This window comes from Strigops habroptila, chromosome 9, assembly GCF_004027225.2.
Source record: "Strigops habroptila isolate Jane chromosome 9, bStrHab1.2.pri, whole genome shotgun sequence".
Classification (NCBI taxonomy): domain Eukaryota; kingdom Metazoa; phylum Chordata; class Aves; order Psittaciformes; family Psittacidae; genus Strigops; species Strigops habroptila.
This window is the reverse complement of record NC_044285.2, coordinates 6,557,508-6,575,934: the sequence shown is the minus strand read 5'-3', so window position 1 is coordinate 6,575,934 and position 18,427 is coordinate 6,557,508.

Below are 18,427 nucleotides of genomic sequence, written 5' to 3'. Positions count from 1 at the left end.
TAAGCCCAGAGTCGTGGGCTGTGTTTCCCAGTGTGGTTTTTGGGGGTAATAGTCTAATGGGTGATTCTGGCCAAACCCAATGTCCTTTTCCTCACCATGTGCCTCTGGTGCATTTTCTCTTTACAACAGCTTGTGGATAAAAGTCTTGTCGTCTTGCACAGCCACACCATGGCCAGAAGCACAGCTGCCCGGTCTGCTTTTCTTTTTAACCATGGTCTGCTTGGTTACCTCTCAGCCTTCAGATCTGCCACATGCTTCTTTTTGTCTCTGGGCTAACAGCCAGCCCTGCCATGAAGCCACTGCGCTCGCAAATGCTGCTGAGCTGCTTGCTCCTGTTCTCCTCTCCCCTGGATTACTTCAGTGAGTTTGGTCCCTGGTGAATGAACCTGTCATTACAGATCTGCCCAGGCTGAACAGGGATCATTCAGACAAGAAGTTTAATTCAGCTCATTCCACGCTCGTTGCTCTGTGTGTGTGCTGCAAAGTTGCTCCATGCGGAGCTGTGCAGAGGAGAAATGCAACAGCACAGCAGTTTTGTTCTTCCTACAACAGTATCTATATATCTACAGTGACGTGGCCGTTGCTTTCCTGGGGGAGATCTTGCTTTTATCTTGCACTGCATGGAGTACGGCTCCTCTGGTCAAGCTGCAGAGTCTGCAGGCTTCTGCTGCCAAAACCATTTATAACTAATGCTTGCTCTGCCTTATTTAAAGCTGACTTGGGTGAGTTGCAGCCGCTCCTCTGAGCTGCGGTGCAAGACCCCAGCTGCCTCCTGCATCCACAGCCCCTCGCCCAGGCAGAGCTGGCAGAGGAACTGCTTCCCTTCCAGCCACTGAATGATGGATGATGGGATGGAGGAGGGACAATCAGCTTCCCCTCAATGCTTCATCAGCCAGGGCTTGGTGCAGGGTCAATAACCAATCCTCTGCTTCAGTCACAGCCCAGATAATTAGTGAACAAAATGCAAATAGTCGTTGTGAATCAAATTACTTCTTTTTTCATTTATTTCAAGCTGCCTGAGGGGGTTTTATTTTAGTGCCAAGAAACTACTGAATCATCTTCTTTTTTTATTCCTTAAGACACCAGTCTTGCAAACCAGGAAGACACAACATTTTGTTTTGAAGGTGTAATGAAAATTGTTTGCATTTTTACATTGCAGTTTCGATACTGCTTGAGAATAACACTGAGCACTGTGGACTTCACACTCTCGCTTAAAAGACATAAATGGTTTCAGTTGATCCCAATGGAATTCAGTTTTAATTTTTTGTGCAGAACAGTCTCAGAAAGGTTGAGCCATCTACAGATCTTGATATGTAGATGTTATTTTTTGACCATCAGTCCTTTTAAAGATTTAAAGGATCCAATTTCATGCTAGAGAGGCTTGAAACTATGGAAATTAAAGCTTAAAGCTCTGAGACCCACAGGGGGTGGCAGGGAAGTGGTTTGCTCCAGAGTCCCCCTCAGCGTCAGGAGGTAAAACCAGGCACATCACCATGGTCTCCAGTGGAATGCTTTGTTAAACCACACATTTTTCAGCTCTCTCAGTGTTTTGGTTGCTTTTCTTTTTAGGCTTCTCACATTTATGAATGGTTTATTAACGCCTATTTTCATCTCTAAATGTGGTGTCCTTGGCACCAGACAGCAGAATTTCACTTTGGGGTCCCTCTTTTGACTATATCAAATGCTTTCTAGCTTTCCTTTTCTTCACTTCTATTTAATCTTATTTTTTCCATATGAAGACAACTGAGCACCCACAAGCTGGCAAGTGTCCTCTGCGCCTCCAGTACCCTCATGGGATGGCTTGTGTCCAAACTCCACGTTGGGTCATCTCACCATGGATACTGCAACACTCCCAGCTTAAGCTCCAGGTTGGAGAGGGAATGGACTACATGTCTTGTTTCTGCCCCCAGACAGTTGCACATCACTCATGTATGTAAAGAAATGACTGAGAAAGACCTTGGACAGAGGTCTGAATGATAACCAAAAGAAATCATACTCCCAGGAAGATGGACTTCTCTCCTAGTATTAGCAACATCAAGGCATTCAGCAATAAGCTCCTTTTCCAGCTGGAAATAACCTGTTCAGCTCCATCAAACCTTGCCCGATGCAAGAGCAAAGCCATCACATGCCAATTTCATTTACAATCCAGCTGAAGGCAGATGCATTTAGCTGCTTAACATCATCTCCAAGCAAATCTACAAGCACTTTTACAAGAAGCGCAATCAGCACCCACCAACCCTTCCCACTGTGATGCTCTCATGACCTTGCGCATGAGCTGAGAATAAACATGAAGAAATAGCCTGGATGGAAATATCTCCCTCTTGGTTAGCATAAGAATCCTCAGCACTCAGCCAGCAGCAGCTATCTCCAACACCTCAAAAAAGGCACAGGGCAAAAGGAGGGCATACGCCAGGGATGGCCAAGGAGATGCCATCTTCAGGGAGATGCCAACCTCCTTAAAGATTGCACAGTGCAAGCACTGAATTTACTGCTCTTGTGCCCAAAACAGAGCTGAGCTGTAACTGTTGCATTTTTTTGATGAGAAAAGCACAGAGTTTGAGCAAGGATTAGGCACCAGGACAATGCCAAAAAGCAGCTGGGGCTGTTGTCCCCCCTCAAAGTGCCAGAACAAACCTGCCAGTGCTGCTGGAGGAGTGCAGCCAGCAATAAAAGTTAAGTAAGTCCCTCTATGCTGAAATGGTGGCAGGCCATCTGATACTAATCCTGTGCCTCCAGCAAACAAAACCTCCCAGGAGTTGTGCAATAGCCACAGCTATTTGCTGGTTTGGTTGCTTCAAGGATCTCCTCCAGCGAGGGCAGATGAAGCACTCCATGTTCTTGCACAACCCAGGCAGCAAAGGTTAAAGCACATTGGAGGGATGTAATGGGGTTTTTAACTAGCACTCTGGAAAGCCTGATACACTGCTTTCTAGAGAATGGTGCAATTTAGGCTTCAGAGGAACCACAGAGCAAGGGAAATATTGTGCTTGGACCATCAGTCTTGTAGCATCTTGCTGCACAGGTTCCATATGAACTTGCTTAACTCGGCTCCTGTTTGAAAATGACTTTGGATTTGAGATTGCTAGTAAAGAGGAGAAGAGGCATGCTCTATTCCTGGACTGCATATTAGTGTTCCATATGGGTGCAGAGCCAAAGCATATGGACCTCCATCTGCTAGGCAGGCCTGGCCTGGCCCCATGGATGGTTTATAATGCGTGTAGATTCATCCAGATTTGGGATTCCTCCAAAGCAAGAGGCGAGCCAATGACTCAAATATTGTGTAAAGCCATTGAAACTAATGGCACTAAACAACAGTCATTTGTCTCCTGTTTGATTTTACTTGCTGTAAAATAATGAATTAGTTACGGGGGTGGGTGAATGTTATGTTGTGGATGGAAGCTTTGAAGGAAACATGGTTAAAAGAAAACAAAACAAAAATCATCCTAGTTATTCTGTATCATCTTACTGCAATGCATTATTCCCCAGAAAGTATGCTGTGTCCTTCAACTTCAATAACATGGCATTTGTGGTCCATCTGTGATCTGATTTAAGGAGGTTTGCAAGCATAATTCAGGAAACCTTCAATGACAAATTCAAGGAAGCTGTAGAAAGGACTCTTGAAATTCTTCCATAACTAAGACAACTCTGGGAAGAATGAACTTAACTCCTACAAGCTCTATATTAACCACAAGCCCTGGACTTGGATGTTTTCTTTTCTTTAAAATGAATAATGAGCCCCCAAAGAGTCCAAGTCTTAGCATGCAGTGCTGTTCCTTGCATTGAGAAGCCAGCGTGTGGTGGGACACATCCTGGCCTAGCTGCAGGCAAGAGGCAGCTTCCACCAATCCCGAAAGGACTGTGATTTCACCCACCACATCAGAAGGTCACATCTCCAATTCAAAGGATGGACCTCAGCGGGTCGATTTCAGGCACCGTGCGGGACAGATTTCTGCCGAATCTTCCTACAGAACTGTGTGGGACACATGATTAAAGGCACGGGATGAGCGCCAAGGAGAGGGGCTATTGTGTCAGCCCCTGGGAGAGTTCACAGCAGGAAAAAACCCTCTTTCCGCTAAAAGAATTAATCACCATGCATGTTAGCTCTGTGGTTTGGGGAAATCGCTGTGGCCTGATTTCCTTCAGCACTTTTATTCCTGGCTGGAGACCAGGGGAGTTGTCGAGGCTGCTGACTTAAGACACCGTAACAAATGCCTAGAAATGACTGGGCAGGCGTTGTGATTTGTAACCTGGGTGTCTCACCTGCCTCAAGTACGGGCTTCCTGGCATCTTTTCTTGGGATTTTATAGAAGGGGCAGGTTTGCAAGCATGCCAACCTGCTCCTGGGCTTTCCAGGGGAGACCAGGAGGGCATAAATTTCTTGGCTGAAACCCATGTGAGAAGCCAGGCAGCTCTGAACATCCTGTGGTTTATTTTTGGAAGAAGTCGTTTTGGTAATTGCATGTGTTAAATGAAATGCAATTAGGGATGGAGAGGTGTTACATGTGTGTAGCCAGCTCCTAGCCAAAGGATCTGTTAAAAACGTGGACCCCCTGGAGCTCTGCATGTGCTGCAGGGCAAAGGCAGCAGAGAGGAGGTTCTGTAGGGGTGTGTGGTTATTTATGTTTAATGTGAAATGGGGTATGGAAACAGTTGCATCTGTGATGTGTCTTTTATGGTCTTCCCAAGGTTTTAATTAAAAACTCAATAAAAGCACAACTATAGGAAACCAGGATGCTTTAAAAATCATCCGCTTGAAATTGTTGGGGGGGGGGGGGATAGAAAGTCAAAGGACAATAGTTTGCATAAAAGCTTTCAGGACACTGAGTTCACATGGAGAAATAAACCCTTTGGGAAAGGTTTTCCTGTTAGGAAGCACGTGCTGCACGAGACAATAAAGTGCAGGGAGCGGCTTCCATGCTGCCACAGGGATCTGCCGAGCGGCTGTTTCCCCATCGGCTACATCTGGCTGCAGTGCAATGCCAGAGGATGGGGAGCAGGACCACGTGCCAGGGGGTGGGATGCAGAGGACATTGGGATTTGGGCAGGGATGGTGTTTGGATGACTCAGAGGGGTTTTGGCCGTGATTCCAAGATGATAGAGCACGACGCATTTTGTGCTTGGTGACAGAAGCACTAAAATCATCTCGTGCAGCACCTGTTGCCTCTGACAGGGAATGACAGGGAAACACTGGCACATGATGGAAAGGAGGTAATGAGGCCAGGAGAGGCAGCTGCAGGGCATGAGGGCATCATCATTGGCTGTTTTAAAGGGGTTATATGAGTTTATGGTCTTAGAAGCAGTCAGGGGTCTGCTGCCTATGGCTGTAGCTGCCCAGTCCAGCTGGAGGTAAATGCAGTGGACATCTCTGAGAGCTGGACCCCTTCCTCATGCCTGTGAGTATTCACATTTCTCAGCAGAGAAGGGAACCCTGGGCACTCCCTGCGTTTCTCCATCACTCCCATGACCTTGGTGCTTTTAGACCTGAGTTTTCACTGTGTATGCTACTTAGCTTTTAGCAAGAACTGCCTACACCCCAAAATGGTCCTCACTGCTCCTGCAGAAGCATCCTCGATGGGTTTATCCCTGGCAGTGTTCAAGAGCTTGGAACAACCTGGTCTAGTGGAAAGTGTCCCTGCTCATGGCCGGGGAGTTGGAACTGAATGAGATTTCAGGTCCCTTCCAACCCAAACCATTCTATGGTTCTGTGGTTTTCTCTCTGTCTTCCAGGTGAATTCAAGCACTGGTGGCTCCAAGCAGCCCCCAAGGAGCAAGGTTCCCTGAGCTGATAGTTTAAACAGAGATTAGCTTCTAAAATTTAACGAGTATCCCTGTGAAAACAGAGTCCCAAGGATAAAACAACAACCAGGGAAAAAAGCAGCCCATTGAATACCGATCCAATTAGGGCTCCCAACTGATCCTCATTACACATCCGCTCCTGACATTTGACAGCGCAGTTTAGATTAGAGCAGTGGAAAATCCCCTTGAAAAGGCAGATTGACATTTTGCAGAGGAGTGTTTTCATAGTGCTGCTAATGGCTTTAAACCCCCAGCTTCTACCCTCACATGGGAAAAAAACATCCCCTTCGGCTTGGCAAAGGGGCAAGGAACAGCCATTCCGGCTGGCGGGAAAACTCCTGGTGAACAAACTCCTCGCTACAGTGAGCACAGGCAACCCCTGGCCTTGGCTCTCCACACGTAGGGTTCTTGAGAGGGAGCATTTAATAAGATACAGAAGCTGGATTTTTTTGGCTGAGCAGAATATGAAATCGCCATGGCAACCTTTCTTCTGAGGTGATCCGAGTCAGGTAGCAACAGCAGAGATGAGTTAAAGGTCATCCCTGCAGAGGAAGATGGGCACTGATGAAGCACTTTAACAAGTCACAGGGGAGGTGGCATTTAAAGCCACCCGAAGGGCACAGCCCGACCCGTGAATGGGGAGAAATCCAAGAACAGCCGTGATTTGGGATGCTCCTGGCTAAAAGCAGCATCTACAAGCCAGCAGTGCCCAGAGATCACTCCATGAGGGCACAAGGAACTATGAGACATGGGTCCAGCCCCAGGTCTTCAGGAACGGAGAAGGGTTTGCTTAGCAGCTTAGCAAGCAAATGCTCCTGCTCTGGAGTGAAAGCAATAGTGACGTGCAAGAAATGACACCTCGTGCTCCAGCAGGGAGATACAGGGAGAAAATAATTTCAGAAGTCATCTGACTAATTGCAAACCAATTTTCCCCAGGACTTACACTTCCAAATGCCTGAGGTTCTTTCTTTAAGAAACATCCACTCCCGCCTCAGACGAAAGGCTCAATGCAATTTATGACAATGAGCCAATGCTATTATCCTCGCTGCACAGATAAGGAAAACAGAGGCATGGAGGGGTTTACTGTCATCTCCATAGCTAAAGCCAGGCACTTAAAAACAGAGCTTGGTATTCAGCAGAGGTGGGTGACCTGTATTTCTACAAACCAACCGCTCACATGCGGTGTTTTGGGTGATTGTGTTGGGGTAGGTTGATTTAAGTGACCCACCGCAGATCAGGCGGCAAGTTAGAGGCAGGGCCAGAGAGAAAACCCCAGGTTTCCTGGCTCCTGGACCTCTGCTTTGCTCCTTTTATCATATCAACCAAAGCATCCTTTGCAGGGAGCAGGCACCAGACAGAGGCATGTGGCAGAGACAGACCCTGGCTGGGTCATTGCAACCCAGGGTAGGAGTGGGAGGACAGGGTAAATCCCTGTGAAGGGCTTCTGACGTTTCAAGATGCTTCTCTCTCCCAGGAAGGAAGTACAAGCGCTGGAGCTGGTAACTCCAGAGCTCAACCTTTCTCCTAAATCACAACAGTATTTTGGGATAATACCTGTGGGAATGTTTCTGTACGCCATCTATTTTTAATTTTGTTATGTTTCTCTGGTTCTCAGAGTCCTTTTTCTCCCTGTAACCATGAGGGTTCGAAACTTGCAGCTTTTGTTGTATTAATGAAAGCTGAGCATCTCAAATAATCTCAAGTTCAAGAGCTGTGACTTCAAAAACCCCACATATCACATGATCTGTGAAAAAGCATTGTTCCAGCTCATAGCACTTCTATTCCCCATCCCTGCAAAGCTCAGCTTTTCCCCAGAGTTCACGTCACATTCTCAGCCATAACTTCCTTTCATCTCCTCTGTGGCTGCAGCTCCTGGATCAGGACCTTCACTGTTAGAAATGAGGTAGGAAAATCTCTTCGGGGTAAGCTCAGTGACTGGAAGAGAAACCGGAGGTTTGGGAGATATTAAGAGCTTGTTCTCACACTCTGCTGGGATCAGAGCCCCAAGTGGAATCTCCTACCACCTCCAGTCCTGTCGTCTCAAAGCCCTTCACTTGCTGCATGCATTTCAAATCCTCCCTGCACACACTGGTGAATTTGTCCAACCCAATGTGTATTTACTGCAGCAAAAACATCTCCTTAGCTCTATTTTAGAGGGAAGAGATCAAGAAAAGGTGGATCTGGAATGAAAGAAAGTGCACTGGGGAGATTCTGCAAAACACATGGAGGCTGCAAGCTCCCCAGACCGCAGGAGTTTGATGGTTCTTGCTGTCATTTCTGCTTCTCTAACCAAAGCCACATGCTCGCTTCTGGCCCCAGACCTCCTGGCTGCAAACCCAACCAAACACAGCATTATACAACTGCTTTGTGCCTGTTCCTCTTTCCAGAAACTGGGACAAAATAAACCGTTCTGCTCCGCTTATGGGAAGGGTCAGTCCACACCTTCCTTTTAGCCATTAGAAGCTGGAGCTGCCATTGGACTTGTCATTAGAGCTACTCTAATTTGAACTAACGGCTGGGAAATGCATTGCTGGTCACAGGGCACTGACAGGCTCCTGGCTGCAAGCGTGCAACCACAACAAAAAAACAATCCCCCCGTGTCCCCCAACCTGGTGGGATACTATTTCGTAGCAAAATGAACAGTATTTCAATGCCAAAATGGGCTTCAGCCATTTATTTTGACAGCTGTAGTTTTAATTATTTACGATAAGGCTTTTTCAATGGTAAATGGACTGCAAGGCACTTAATGAAAAAAAGAATCAAGTCTTGGCAGTGGGCTCAGGGCTGTAATAAACCAGGAGGGAGAAATGGGGAAAGGCTGTACCAAAAGACCTGGACTAGCAAACCTCTACAGACCGCAAGGCAAAGCTGGTTCCTTCTGGACACCTCAATGGTTATCATGAAGCTCAGTGTTTGGACGGTTCAAAACTTTAAGGCAGGACACAAATATGTTCTTTTGTAAGAGCACAGACTCGTGGCAGAAGGGAGGGGACCTGTGAGCAGGAAAATCAGAGTGATCCATCTCTTTGGAGCTTAAATCCCATCCTACCCACCAGGCAGGAGGAGAGCATTCCCACTGCAGTGTCTCAGCGTTTGCTTTCTTGGGGAATGAAGACAATCCCCACAGAAGAGAAAGCCACACACATACACATATAGGGACATTTAGAAAGACTAAAAAGCTTTCAGGCTGCCCAACACTGACAGTGTTGCCCCACTGGCATCACATTTTGGCTATAACATGCCCTGGTGCTCCTCTGCTAATCACGACACTTCACTGTGGGGCTGTGGGGTCCACGACTTAGATGAAAACACGCCTGAAATTTGCAGGTCGGATCGTCTCGTCGTGGCTTGGGTTTTTCTCCGTCAAGAACATCTGCAGAAATCATGTTGTTCCCATGGAAAACTCCGAGCACACACAATTGAAAATTTCATCAGAAGTATATTTAATGGGAATTTTTCTCCTGGTGGCACCAGGCAGCCCTTCAAATGAGTGAACTTGAGGAGGTAATTTAGTGTCTGCTGCTGCTCTTCATTTTCTAAAGGAGGAGAGAAACAGTAGCCCACCTTGTTAAAGCTCTTGGAGATAGATTGCTGGAGAACATTAAATAAAAGCTCGCTGCTACTCTTATACAAGGGAGCATTCAAGGTCTTGCCATTCTCTTGTGAGGTTAAATTTGCACCATAACTGGTACTTGATTAATCTGTGCCCATTGCAAAGGTTGTCCCAGAGACATCGCAATCATTATATTAGTATGAGTCTGAGGGGACCCATCACTTCAGAGATGATTTTAGAGAGGAGCATGAAATGAGCTGAGGCTTAACACCTGCACATCAAGAGAAGATAGATGTAAAGAATCCCAGTATCTCAGGCAGGGGGTCAGGCTCATCACCTGCAGGTTCTGTTTGCTTGAGTGTGTTTTTAACACAGCAACCAGACTGGATTTTGCTCATCTTACAAAATAAGTCAAGTTATTATGTCTGAGTCTTTGAGACAGGATTCAGGAGAGGTCCTTGCTCTGGCAAGTGCCTTCTGCTGTGATTCTCCTCACTTGAGATATCCCTTTACAGTGAGACATGGCTGTGCCATACCCACACTAAAGGACAGACTCCAACTCGAAACCAACCAGACTTCAATAACTGGTGAAGCCATCCCTGAACAGTGTGTGCCCATCTCTTCTGTGGTCATTTACAGCACTTTAAAGTCCCACCAGGTCATTTCCATGGTCATACTGAATTGATATAAATGACTGCAGCATATGCAGGGCAGAGGAGACTCAGGCCAGCAGAGCATTTTGCAAAGAGGATTAACAGCTGTGAGGGGACGATTATTATCATTAGCGATGTCAGAAGGAAGGGAAGTGGAGAATTCAGCATTTAGTGTTTTGACAAAAGCCACAGGGTCCAAATTTGCAGTCAAATTCTACAAAATGTTCTGTGCTGAGGCTTGAAACAACAAGGTAAAATGCTTATTATACTAATAATTCTTCAGTTAATGTCAAGACAGCTGAGCAGGGTATCTAATACTTGATCGCCCACTAAGGCTTTGGCCATTGCAAGTGCTAAGACCAATGAGACTACACAGGTAGTACGGAGGTAGCAGCACACATGCTGCTGGGGATTCTAAAAGGGCTGCTAATTGCCCAATCCTGCCAAGAAACTGTTTGTGTCCTGCCTCTTGACCTCCACACACCGGCTGACATCCAGTGTGCTCCATCTCTCCGACATCAAACACGCACCCAGGAGGATGCCTTTGGACCGGGCATGGCAGCTCCAGCTCTCATGCGACGTGTGAGCGTGCTGCAGTGGTGACCTGAGCACACCTCTGCAAAACACTGTGATCCTCCTCTGAGCCTCCTATTGCTTCAAAGGGCTGGGTTTTTCCTGCCGCTCCAGCTCCTGTATCTGAGTCTGTGATCAGTTTTCACTTCCAAAACCCTAACTAGCAGACTTTTTGCAGGGGGCAGGGTGTGCAGAGAAGCATGCAAATAGGTGAACATTGAGATGATCAAACTAATTGAGATAACCCTATAAAAGACAGTAAAGTACCAATGAATAAACAAACGAGCTTCGTTTGGGATCTTTTCAAATCCTTTCAAGCCAGTGTTTGAGAGCCTGAGGAGAGGCAGGAGCAGCAGTAGTGCAGAACATGGGCCTGGAGACAATAGGTGGAATCGGAGCTGTGATTCAAGAGGGGAGCAGATCTCATTTATTCATGCTTCCTAGAGAGCCTGGTTCACAGAGCTCTGTTAAAATGGCCTGCTTGACCTAGGGCAAGCCACTTAACTTCTTCCAGAGTAGTGAGCCTTGATTATTGCTGAAAGGATGAGATGTACCAGCACCCCAGGTGTCTGTGATTCCTCTACCAGCAGCTATTCCAGGATGCTCACAGCCCTTTCAGTAAGTCAATATTGGCTGTATTTCCAATACAAACTGTATTTCCAAGTCTAGTGCATCTCAGTTGTCCCTAAAACAGGCCATCTCCTTCACTATTCCAGACATTTGATGCTGGCTTCCTCCATCTCAGGGACAGCAGTGGGATGGTCGCAGGGCTCGATGCCTGTTACTTTATTCTGCAGTTTCAAACCTGGGAAATGTAGGTTGTTCATCTTCAGCATGACCTACATTCACAGTCCCAAATAAGCCCCTTTTGCCAGTGTTTCCTAGCTTCAGATTGAATCTGGAATGCACACATGAATGCCCTGCTTTGCCTGGATGTCCAAGGAGGGAAGTTCTGACCAGATGCTGCTGAGAGCAGCCGTGTCCTGCACATGTGGCTGCAACCATGCCCTGCCCAAGCCAACAGCAAACTCAGGTCTCTGTGTAAAGGTATCTATTCAACCAGCATTGTCTGTATTTTCCCCTTACAGGAGGAGGATGGACAACAAAAGGGATTTTATCATTCCTATTGCCTCTCTGATATGCCGAATGGAGCTGGCAGGGGCAAGCAAAGGCACACACACTGCACGGCAGCCCCTGGCCTTGGCCTCACTGGAGGCAGACTGTTCACTCCATGTTTCTTCTTCCTTCACATTGGGGAGGAAAAAAAAAACCCAACCTGGCAAATGCTTTTGTGAATAAGGGAATTCTTCGGATGCTTCATCCATCTTCTATAGAAGCGCCAATTTCACTGATCCCTTCAGACCTCGTTTTCACTCCATCCATCATGTCACCTCAACACCAAGAATACCTTCAGTCTTGAGAAAATATGAGTAATACTGGCTAGATTTTGTGCACAGGGAAAAAGGAAAAGCCGTGACATGCCTGCTACGTTCCACAGGGTTGGGAGGGCATTTTGAACGGTGCTAGACTGCTATTAGTAACTCCTTCCACAAGCTGAACATGAAAGAAAAGACAAAATAATAGGAAGGAGGAGGAATGGGGTGAGAAAAGAGGGAAAGGAGAAAAAGGAGCATCCTGCTACATTTTGGGGACAAGGCATAGAGAAAACCCCCTTCATTCCTGCGTATTGTTAGCTATTACATGCTGACAACCACCCAGGTCACCCAGCTGTGCATGGTGGCCTTTGAGTGACACAGTAACATCTGAAAGGACAATGATGTTCACCCAGGGCATGTCTCCAAGCCCTGGATAGCCTGGCACCAGGGACACAGCACGGCTTGAAGAGGTGGCGGAACGCAAATAACCTCACATCTCCTGAACTATTTATTTCAAGACTCGGGTGCATTGGACAAATCATCATCGATGCTCCTTTTCTCTTCTTCCCATCCTTTCTGAGGCAGCCCAGGGAGAGATGTATTTGTCACTGATTTCATCTTGTTACCGGCTGATGGGAAACAGGTCAGGCACCTCGGTTTGATTTAGCACCAGCACACTTGGTGCAGCACTGATCCTAGCACCGACGGTCCAGCTCCAACCACTGCAGCCTCCCAGAGCCTTCCCAGGAACCACACACCCCTTCTGCCCTTCCTCAGCTCTTTCATCATGTCTTGTTTAGGTTTGGGTCCCATGTATCATGTACAAATGTAGGTCATTGCAAAGACCACGCCTCAGCAAGCTGTGAAATCTCAGCTTAGCCTCTTGTCTTATGCGCAAGAGGATTTTCTCACCTCCTATAGCTCCAGGCTGCTGCTACATTGAGTTTTTCCTTCTCAGTGAGTCTGTGCTCCCCAGCGCCAGGAAAACTCATCACAGCAGTGATGGTAAATACCCAGTGACAATGCAAACATTTCAGACTGAAAAGGAAGTTGAGCTGTGACAAACCCCAGCATCTCACGTGAAAATCTCTCATGCAACCACCAATCTATCCACTACCCCCAATGCCATTAAAATGTCTCTTTAGCGTGTCTCCCTTCTGTGCACTGGGGTGAAAAGAAAATCAATCTGTCTTATATACATGAGGCATCAATATTCCTGCAAGCAGTGGGGTGGCTCCACACTTGTGTTGGTAGCAGCAGGAGCAGGATCCATCCTTCTTGCTTTTTACTGCTGGATGGGCAGAGTCGAAAAAGCAAAACAACGTGTCCATGTACTGAGACCCACAGCGTGCTCAGAGATGCCACCCTGCATTTCCAAACACCCCATTGATGGGAGCTGGACAGTGGGATATGATGGATAGACAGATGGAGCCATGGAGTGAGATGATTTAATGTACTGGCCATGTTAAATGTGCAGCAGCAGGGTCTGAGCTGAGCTCCACTGTGACCAAGGCAGCAGGAACAGATTCTTCTCCAGCTCTTCAAGTCATGCCGTGTTCCTTGCACCTTCCTACCTCCATCCCAACGAGGCTTCTAAGCCAACAGGATGTGTTTTGCTCTGTGCTAATTAAAAATAGCTCCTAACAAAGGCTGTTGGTCTCTGTTCTAGCAGCTCATGCGTTATTGGGAGGGTCAAAGATGTGGGGGGCAGAAGCTCTGCTCTTCAGCACTGCAATCACCAACTGACACCCCACCTACTAAAAACTTGTTATTTGTATTCTGTGCGCAGGTTTCCTGTTTGCACACATTATATTAGCCCTTAATAAGCTGCATTGAAGTATTTTCAGGTTCTGCAGAAAAACCAAAATGCCAAAGGAAGCCTAAAATGCTGGTTTCCAAATGTCTTTCCTCAGACTTCAGCTTTTTAGACAGCGCATCAGAAAAGGAACATAATGAAGCTGCTACTATTACTAATGCCTTCCACATTATTTGAGTTGCAGGGAACAATTAAATGTCCTCAATGACACGCTGCCACACTTGGGTACGCTGCCAAACTACGGCTCGATTCACCTTCTCTCCTCTACTTGTGCTCTTCCCCACCTGCTCCCCATCAGAAGGCAGAGGCACAGCCGGATTGCTCTGCTTCCTCTGGAATTCAAATCAAAGAAAACTCCAGACTCTCCTAGTTCCTTTCAGGAAAATACAATCGAATGAGTGCAGAACACATCACCTTCCAGAGGTTTCTGCCCTGTCACAGCAGCAGCCCCCTGATGCCACCGGTGCAGGGAAAACTGCACAGCAGCTCCCCAGGACAGGAGGAGACCCACCTTGGGCCCTGTTCTGCTGCTGAAGAGCCCGGCAGGTCACCTCAGTTCTCTGTCCAAGCTTTTACGCGCCAGACTCATTAATCACCTCTCCCTTGCCAAGTGAAACCTCAGTACACACTCCTTGCTTTGCCAGCTCCAGATCGAAAAAGAGCTGGATGTGGTTCCTGAGATTTCTTGGAGATTTATGCTTTGCAGCCCCCTGTGCAGGGTGTTAATGTCCTGTCCAACCTGCGAAGCCCTGGTTAAGAGATGGAGCTCTGTGAGGGTGTTCTGGTGGCTCAGGCTGCACAGGTTGGCATGAGCAGCAAGCTCAGCCTCGCAGAAAGCCAGTGGGTAGCAATGCCAAGCCCAGACACACTGTTAACCGGGTGAATAACACTGCCCTGGCATGGGGATAACAAATGTCATTCATTCTATGGCTGGAAGCAGCCAGGAAAAAGCATCTTCTAGGGCTAGGGAATGAGTGCAACACCACTGTTGCAGGGTTTTGCCTTGTGTTGTGAAGTTCTGGACACACTGCTTCCAAAACCAGCATGTTGATTCTATGATTGATTCTGAGATGACCTCCTGTGCTTGACAAGCCCTGAGGCAGCACTGGGGCTCATTAGAGAAGGGTCTTGGTATTCACATTAATTCATTAGTGACATGGTTTAGTGACATGGTTTAGTAGTGGACTTGGCAGTCCCGGGGTAAAGGTTGGACTTGGTGATCTTAAAGGTCTCTTCCAACCTAGTTGATTCTATGATTCTACAATTCTATGTTCCACCAGTGCCCTGGGGGAAGCACAGCCGCAGTGTGAGCAGCGGGACAGCCTCAGCATCCTTGTAAAGGGCTGTGATTTGGGGAACATGCATAACTCAGAACCCCTCATCCCAGAACTATGTCTTTACTCAAGCTGCCAACTCTGTTGTGGATCTATAGCCTTGTGCCTTGTTAATTGGGCTTCCTCCTCCACCTGGGCCTGACAGATGAGGACTGGGGTGGAAGGAGATCTAACAACAAAGGTACCTGGCAGGCATTGGGTCACTTGATGAGGTGCAAGGGGTGGGGTGGGAGGGGTGTGAAGACCAGAAAATGAGAAAGGGCACAAGTGGAGCAATCACTGCAAGTGGTGCAAGGAGATCAGTAGTAAAGAGCTTGTGGAGACCAGACGAGCTGAGCAGTCTCAATAAGGATGGATCTCCAGGGGCTTCCTAAAGAAGGTAAGGGGCTTTTTCTGAGTACCTAGAAAGTGTTTTGTATTTAAGTGAATACAATGGTGGTATCAGAACCATATGTGTGCATATATTTGTTTGCTCCTGGGACATGTCTCTGAGCAGTTTGTTAATGCTCTGGGGTGGAGATGGGATGCCTGAAACATCCAGATTTGATACTGGGAGTGGTTGAGTGGTCTGTGATTTCCAACATCAGTGGGGTGAGATGTAGGGTAGTGACAGGGCATCTGTATTCGGTCTTTAGGCTTGAATCCACCAAGGAGGGCATCAGCACTCCCTTCAAAGCTTCTGAAGCTTAAAACACCTTGGGATGGAGTGGCTGAGTGCAGTAACAGCAATTTGGAGAGAGCACAGGTTGTGTTGGGCAGTGTGTTTATACAGCTGTAGGGCTGTGCTATGTTGTAGGTTTATAGTAAGCAGAGCAGGGAATTGACATATCCTGAGTGCTGTGTTCTGTGCTTGACATCTAACGTGGGGGTTTTGAGCCATCTTGTGTGCACGGATTCATTCTTGCAAAAGGCCTTTGCCTCTTTGCTCTCACACTAATGAGAGATTCTCACTCACTTCTTTGTTACCCTGGCTCTAATTTCCAGCTCTTTGACACGAGCAACCATTTTTCTCTGAAAGGCTGAGATCACATGGCAGGATTATAAATTTACTCCTGAAATGCTCTATTAATAAATAATAAAGTGTTTATAAATATGCAAAATAGATTATTAGTCAATTCTACAAAAATCTTGACTACAGGAGCATAAAAGTGTGCCCTGCAGCTTGTATATCTATTATAAAAAAAGAGGAAGGAACTAAAAAGGAATTCAGATTCGCTTCTTAACTTCCAAGCAGCAAATGCTGAATAATTTACTTCTGATAGTGATTGTGTTAAAAGCAAATCATTTGTTTCCTTGAACAGTAGCAAACAATGCGCTGCGAGTCGGTGATTTAAAACACATTACATATACACAGAGGGACAGAGCAAGTTGTTCATTTGAACAGCTCATTCAACAGAAGCTCTTCAGCAAAAGCTCACCCTGCCTCTAAGTATCCTGAGTGGTATTGTTTTATTTAAGCTTAGCAAGCTTCAGGAATGCTAATACTGCTTAAATAGGCCTGATTCTTAACTACAGGAGCTCAGATTGGAAGCTCGAATTAAGTCCCACTGAAGCCTGCTTGTTACCAAGCATAACTGGCCAAAGGATGGTCTGTGATGCATATTACCAAGCCAAAAGCTGATCCATGGCCATGCAAGAGGAGAAGTGAGTGTGTCTGGGTGACTTGGAGACACAGAGCATGGCAAGTGTCACCCCTGAGTGGGTGATGGATGGGAGTAAGGTAACTGGGGGGAAGTTAGTGGCAGAAATGTCAGAGGAAGCTGCCTGGTAAATGGGGCAGCAGGGACTGCGCTCGCCTCTTGAGCTTTGAGAGTATTGCTGCATCATCAGCAAAAGGATCCAGGAAAGGAAATATGAGAAACTACCTAAATAGACTGGGTGTTCTGTTCACTGAGAAACATCTTGGTGCCACTGGGATCTGTATTGTAAAGAGTTCTTACACAAAGAGATGGAGAGAGCTGGGTAATTTCAGACACTGTCCAAAAGGTGCTACCGAGACAACTCTGCTGACAGCCAGGCAGCAATGAAATGGGGAAATGCCAAATGTTCTTGACCTGAGCTTAAACCTTTATGAATTGAGGGCAGGAGAAGAGAAAAGTGTCTATAAAGAGAGCTTCTCTTCAGCTAAATATGTTTGTATTGGAGCAGAGGCAGTCTGGAAACTCGTGGATAGGATGGCTTCGGGGAGGCAAAGAATTTACAAGTGATGCTTCAAGGAACTGATGGTAATATTTTTGCTCTGCAGCCTTCCAATGTTTATTCTGAGGGGGTGCATTAGAGCTGATGGGGACCAGCTACATCAACCCACGTCCCTCTGTGTCCCTTTCACAGACTACTTACCTGACAAGAAATACACATTTGAAACTCATAGCTGAGGATTTACTGCGGGTAGGGCAAGAAGGTCTGTAGGAGTTTGGTTTCTGTGATCCTAAAGCCCAGAATAAGCCACTCTCCTGCCTGTGTGTAAGTGGGAGTGCTGCCACAGTGATTTCACTGGCTTTTAGACTTGACAGAGGAGTCCCCAGGGATGCTCTGTGCTGCCCAAGGCAGGTCAGAATAAGTCCAAACTGGCTCATTTGGTTTTGGAATTGGTTAAGGTGCTGAGCAGGAATCTGTTGCCAGGCCAGAATAACAGTATGCATATTGAATTAAGTTACCTAGGAAGAGGCAGTGTAAGAAAGCCAGAGGAGTCGGGAAGAGCTGTAAGCAGATGATATGTTACCCTTCACATAAAACCCTCAAAATAAATTGACTTGGCTGGGAAGGTGCAGTAGGTCATCTGGTCTTTATCTCTCCTCATCTTTCAAAACAACAGTCCCCCATCTGCACACTACAAAGCTGAAACCCTGCCCAGGGGATCCTGGTCCTTGCTCCACGTGCGGATCAGTTGGTCTCCTCTGTCATGGGAGGGCATGGAGTGAGCAGCAGGCAACAAGTAGGAGTGTATTCTCAAGCCAGGGCTGGCAGGCTTTGAAGGCTGGCAATTAAGGTTGTAAACTCTTCCAAAATAGAGATTAAACATGCTGGTTGAAGCCATGAAGCAGCTGTTCAATCTCCTCAGGACCTTCCTTCCCCTGACTCATCCATCCGCAGCCTAAGTGGGTTCTCGCCCTGGAGCTAGGGGAACCCTTCTCTTCTTGGTTTCAGAAGCAATGGCCACCCATTCCACACTGTGTTCTTGAACTGAAGGGCTGTTTATCATGAGATACAAGTGCTGTTTTGAATTATACTCAGCTCATTTAACATGCCATGAGCAAATGGTCACTGGAGAAGCGAGCCAACCAGGAGCTTAGTTGGCTGAGCTCAGGGGAGTAGATACATGTTAG